Source organism: Lampris incognitus, chromosome 1 (assembly GCF_029633865.1).
Source record: "Lampris incognitus isolate fLamInc1 chromosome 1, fLamInc1.hap2, whole genome shotgun sequence".
In the NCBI taxonomy this organism is placed as follows: domain Eukaryota; kingdom Metazoa; phylum Chordata; class Actinopteri; order Lampriformes; family Lampridae; genus Lampris; species Lampris incognitus.
Window position 1 is genome coordinate 45,107,802 of NC_079211.1, and position 6,776 is coordinate 45,114,577.

A 6,776-nucleotide genomic window follows, 5' to 3' on the forward strand; every position below is an offset into this window, starting at 1 on the left:
GCGGATGGGAAGCCGGATGTGGGTATGTGTCCTGGTCGCTGCACTAGCGCCTCCTCTGGTCGGTTGGGGCGCCTGTTTGGGAGGTAGGGGGAACTGGGGGGGTAATAGCGTGATCCTCCCACGCGCTATGTCCCCCTGGTGAAACGCCTCACTGTCAGGTGAAAGGAAGCGGCTGGCGACTCCACATGTATCGGAGGAGGCATGTGGTAGTTTGCAACCCTCCCCGGATCGACGGAAGGGGTAGAGCAGCGACCGGGACAGCTCAAAAGAATGGGGAAATTGGCCAATACAATTGGGGAGAAAAAGGAGGAATAAATACATAAATAAATAAATAAATAAATAAATAACTGATCTATTCATCAATTCAATGAACAATCACAGCTATATAAGCTATATATCATATCAATGATAACTGTGGCCTTTCTGCAAATTATGTCAGCACTTTACTATATATACATATAGTATATATATATATATATACACACATACACATATATATATATACATATATATATATATATATATACATATACACATACATACATACATACATACATACATACATACATACATGCATACATACATACATACATACATACATACATACATACATACATACATACATACATACATACATACATACATATAGAGGCTAAGCTGACGCTTTAAGCCACTGAGGTGTTGCACCACAGATGGCGTAATATCGACTGATGAATCAAAGTCCGAGACTAACTTGCCAGTTGAACACTCGGTCCATTTATTGTTAGTGTCCACTAAACTCGAACATATTTCCATGGACAAACAAGCAGTAATATCCAGAACCACAAGTAATGACTGCAGCAACAAGCTACCTCAGCACGTGTCTCTGGGTGTGTGTGTGGTCAAAAGCTGTTAACCTCCCGGACGGAACACCTGACCAGACAAAGATTGGTTCCTATCTATACAACTGAGCACTAATTGGCTCCTACACACCGGCCCCTAATTGTTAGTAGCAGACAGACCCTACAATTCAGTGCAAAACAACAGAGGAGCCAGATGGGAAAAACTCAGTCACCATACATGGAAATACAATTAACATATAGCTCAATCTACACCTCTTGTACTCAACAAAGTTAAGTTACAGGTCTCTCAATAATGCTGTTTTTGGTATGTAGCTTGACAGAACGCACCAGGCCCCCTTTGTCAGGAAACACTTCCAACACTTTGCCGAGATGCCAGGAACCAGGTGGAGCTGAAGAAGCCATGATGACTACAACACCTCCAGCAACTAAGCTCCTTCTCCTTTGGTTCCACTTTTGCCTCTCTTGCAGCAACAGCATGTACTGCAGGACCCATCGCTTCCAAAACAAATCTATCTATCTATCTATCTATCTATCTATCTATCTATCTATCTATCTATCTATCTATCTATCTATCTATCTATCTATCTATCTATCTATCTATCTATCTATCTATCTATCTATCTATCTATCTATCTATCTATCTATCTATCTATCTATCAACATTTACTGGAGTGGCTAGAGAAACTGGTGAAATCCTATTGCAAGAACTAAATCGATCCAAACTGCCTCAAGCTATCATAGACGCCTTCCTTCTTCTATCGAGTTATTATAATTCGGTTCATCAAGGCCTGCATCTCTTCAACGTTGGCTATAACAGAGTAAAATACTGCTTCCTTTAAAAGCCCTGTCTTCAAACTTTGTTTTCATGTCATTTGCTTTCACTGTGAATACATTAGCTTTATGTTAGCCCCCCCCCCCTTGCAGTAACAATAAAATAGTGTGATGTTTTGCCAAAAAAAGTTTCAGGGGATGCAACCAAGGTAACAGTTTAGAGAAGCAATAGATTTTTTCGAGAAGCTATTTGAAACGTCATCTCTGTGCACTGTTAGGCTTTTCACTTCAAATAGCCAGGTTTCAGTGAGGCGTAGCAAAAATCAGATGTGGAGAATGGGCCGCATCGACTTTGTGCTGGCATACTGAAATCCTCTGAATTTAAGTGTTTGAACAAACGCCGGATGCTGATATGCATGGATATCAGCATGAAACTAAAAGAAAATCCTTTGAAATGTTTCAGGACTCCAAGTGTCTACACATTAAGGCAGGGTCTCATGAAGTGCATCCAAGATATCGAAATGACCCCCCGGCTGCACTGCTGATGAGCTCCAAGTTGCACCTAACATCAGTTGCAACCCAGATGCAGACTCTGGCACGATGAATGTATAATAACACTCAAATGAAGAGATGCACCTGCTATTCAACATGTACATATTGGTCTACAGGAGAAAGTACACACAATTTAAAACATTTGAATCACACAGGCAAGGTAATCACTACTTCTAACAGTAACGACAAGATGCATTTGTTTAATTTTCGTTTTATTTTATTTTAACTTCTATTCATACAGGCAGAAAAGACTCATGCAAAAGTAGTCTGGCAATAAACTCAGCAGGACTGCCTACCAACATGGATACTGCTGGTTCGAATCCCCGTGTTACCTCCGGCTTGGTCGGGCGTCCCTACAGACACAATTTACCGTGTCTCCAGGTGGGAAGCCGGGTGTGGGTATGTGTCCTGGTCGCTGCACTAGCGCCTCCTCTGGTCGGTCGGGGCGCCTGTTCGGTGGCGAGGGGAGGGGGGGGGCTAGGGGGAATAACGTGATCCTCCCACGCGCTAAGCGCCTCTTGGTGAAACTCCTCACTGTCAGGTGAAAAGAAGCGGCTGGCGACTCCATAATATGTATCGGAGGAGGCATGTGGTAGCCTGCACCCCCTCCCCGTATCAGCAGAGGAGGTGGAGCAGCGAACGGGATGGCTCTGAAGAGTGGGGTAGTTGGCCGGATACAATTGGGGAAAAAATGCGGGACACCCCAGCCCCCACCCCCTCAAAAGTAAAAAAAAAAAAAAAAAAGAAAGACAGGGGGAAAAAAAGAAACTCAGCAGGACAATAAGAAAACATTAAAGATGAGTCAGATGAGTCCGCTCTGGTGGCCGAGCGGAATAAACCGCCGTTCTTGCAGTCCGCTCGTCATGTGGCTGGGAGGTTCGTATCCCACACTCGCCGTAACCGGTCACGGCCGGAGCGTCCACGGGGTAAGGCATTCATTAGGCCACCCTTACACGAAGGATAGTGGGTGTAAATCGGTGTAGTGTTGGGGGACTCGTCGTTCTCCAGCGACCCCTCTGGGCCCATCCGGGCGCCTGCAGCCAAGCAACCGAAAACGTTCTCCCTACATCTCCTTCGCGGCCTTGAAGTTGATGCAATTCATGCGAGGCTTCAGCGTGTAAAAGCGCGAGAGCAGCCGACACGAGTTGGAAGGCAGCTGGTGTTACGACTATCTCCTTCCTGTGGAAACGTGAGCCAGGGGAGTTATTGGACAATGCCATTGGGTTAATCGGGTGGGATGAGGGAGAGGAGGAGGAGGGAGAGGAGGAGGAGGGGGGGGGGATGAGTCAGATGAGCATGTCACAAACACATCACAAAACCCATCAGACAGTGAATGCCAGTGAATCCGCTCATAAATAGCGTGCTGAATCTTCATGGTACTCCAACATGGATATAAATAAAAAGGTTTTTGGATGAAGAATGTCTCTTCTTCTCTGTCTTATGTAAGAGAGGACGCTGGCTGGGTCAGTCTGCCAGGCCGTGAATGTGTCCTTTGTGTTCACTGGTCACTCTTTTATGTCAGAACCACTGACACATGGAGACTTGCTGGACAACCGACTGATATTGTATTTCTGAAATAAATGTCGTTTTCTTAAATTCCAGTTGCAACAAAACATCTGCAAATAGTGAAATGACAATTTCCCTTTTTCTTTGAACCAATTCTGTCCGGACACATGCAAGGAAAAATTATTAATTTATTTATTCCTTCCTTGGTCATGTGCTCAGGAGCACTCTGTTCTCGTCTTTGTATATTTACACGTGCATGCTATAATTGCATCGCCATTTTTGTGCCTTCTTTCTCAACTTCCAGAAGCATCCCAAACCTGTTCCCATCCACTGTCACTGTGACTTAAGTATTTCAGTTTGACCCTGAGCAAATTAACAACCATCTGAGAGCTTTTGGGAAAGGCTCACACTTTTAAGTGATAGCCTTTGAGTGTGTTCATATATACGTACATCTATGGCACTTACACACGAGTGTCCAGGATTACCTGGAATGTGTGTGTGTGTGTGTGTGTGTGTGTGTGTGTGTGTGTGTGTGTGTGTGTGTGTGTGTGTGTGTGTGTGTGTGTGCAAACATGCACAGGTTCCTTACACCTGTGTGTACACTGCCTAATTAGGCAAACTCATTAAGGCTGCCTGGGGATGCTGGCTCTCAGTGTCACAGCTTCAATGCTCGGGGGATTCCTAATGATACTTCTAATTCAATTGAATGGTCCCTTCTCTGCCGCACTCAATGCCGATGTGCAAAGGTGAAGATGTAAAAGGATTTTATTCAACAGGGATGGAGGGATGGGGAATTTGGAGGGGGATGCAGATCGGGACAGGGACGGAGAGACGGTCCAGGGCAGGGATAATGAGGAAGCTTAGGATGAGGGAAGAAAGAGGGAATCGCTACAGCTGTTTTATTCATGGACACATGCCGGGAAAAAGGAAAGGATTTTTTATCGTACAGGTTGAGGGGAGGAAGACAGAGAGAGGAAGGAAAGGGACAAGAAGGGAGGGGTGAGGGGAGTAAAATAGATTTGTCATTGGGTAAAGAGCACAGGAATGGCAGCCACGGGAGGAGGAGGTGGAGGCAAAGGGAACATTATAAGGAACACTCAGTAAAACTGGACCGCACCTCTTTACACCACAGAAAGGAATCAGCCATGGGTTGTTGTTGGGTTAGAGGTGGTTTGTTATTGAAACAAAAGTACTGGAATTGAAGAAGGTAAAACCATTGAGTCAAACAATATAATTTCAACCAATTTTATGTCACAAATAAGTACAGTTTAATTGTGAATGGAACAAAATGATACTCCTCAAGTGAAGGCGTTCAAGTACCTCGGGGTATCGTTCACGAGTGAGGGTAGGATGGAGCGGGAGATTGACAGGCGGATGGAGCGGGAGACTGCAGCGTCAGCAGTAATGGGGACATTGTACCGCACCGCTGTGGTGAAGAGGGAGCTGAGTCAGAAGGCAAAGCTCTCAATTTACAAGTCAGTCTTCGTTCCAACCCTCACCTGTGGTCATGAGCTTTGGGTAGTGATCGAAAGGGTGAGATCGCGGATACAAGCGGCTGAAATTAGTTTCCTCCCTAGGGTGTCTGGGCTCAGCCTTAGAGATAGGGTGAGGAGCTCGGACATCTGGAGGGAGCTTGGAGTAGAGCCGCTGCTCCTTCACATCGAAAGGAGCCAGTTGAGGTGGATCGGTTATCTAGTTAGGATGCCTCCTGGGCATCTTCCTTTGGAGGTTTTCCAGGCACGTCCAACTGGGAGGAGACCCCTGGTAGACCCAGGACTCGCTGGAGGGACTGCATGGCCAATCTGGCCTGGGAACGCTTTGGGATCCCCCAGGAGGAGCTGGAGGGTGTTGTTGGGCAGAGGGATGTCTGGAGTGTCCTACTTAGCTTGCTGACACCGCGACCTGACCCGGGAGAAGCGGCTGATGATGAGATGAGTGAGATGACATGAGACAAAGGAAGTGGACAAATAATCACCTTTTGATATCCCAACTATTTACTACACACAGACACATGCCATGAACTCACTACGCTGTTCATGTGCGATGCTTCAGAGATGTCAGACGGCGAGGTCGCCCGCGGTGTAGAAACCCCATAGCAGTCTGAGATTCAGTGTTTTGCTCAGGAGCACATGAAGGACATGTGTGAAATACCGGCCATTCTCCAGCTTCCATATCACTGTTGGTATGCACCTTCTCCATTGGCGCTGGAGGCCAGGAACATCTAAGTTACAAGTCAGCCTCAAGGCCACCAACCCCTGAAGGTGGGAGAGAGGAATGGCAGCACGGACAAGAGGAGAAGAAAGCAAAGGGAAATAAATGGACAGAAACCAAGGAGTCACATGCAGACGTAGACGCCAAGACTTTCATCCTGCTCTGACATTTGAAGCGTCTCACCTTTTTGTGTCAGGAGGAACTGATGTATTTCTGTATTATGATTATTTTCCCCTTACCGAAGTGAAGACATCAATCGTGTGATGAAGTTTTGTTCTACGTTCATTTTTTTCCTCATCATCTTATTCGACATATGTCCTTTTTTTTAATCTATTTGGTCTTTCATTTCATTTTAATAGTTGCAAATTATCTGATGACCTATGTCCACTGAAGAATCCATTCTCTTCTAAAATGGACAACGCTTTAACATTAGCACTGGTACCGTTTGTGCCATTTAGCCTCGTTCAACAGAGTGCCATTTTAAATGTAAGTCAAAGATTAAAAAATAAATAAATAGTAAAAAAAACAACAAAAACAACCTCAACTTAAAAAAAAAAAAAAACACGATACCGATAGACTGGTAACCGCCCTCGTGAAGACAGGGAACGGATAGGTGTCGGGGAAACAAAGGTACTGGCTTGCTGCTTGGGAGCAAAGCCCCGGCTGTGCTCTTTTGCATCATCCATCAACACACGGTGTGTTCAGCCACAAGAGCTGATGGATGGATTGCTTGCCCGTGGCCTCCTTAATCTACTGACAGTATATTCAGAACTTAGAAAGTGTTTTGTTTTGCTTCCTTTTTTCCAGAGGAGAAAGAATAAAGACAAGGGGGGACAGTTTTTATAGAGCTGATGTCCACACGGGTATGTGTTGTGACTCATTCACAAGGACGAA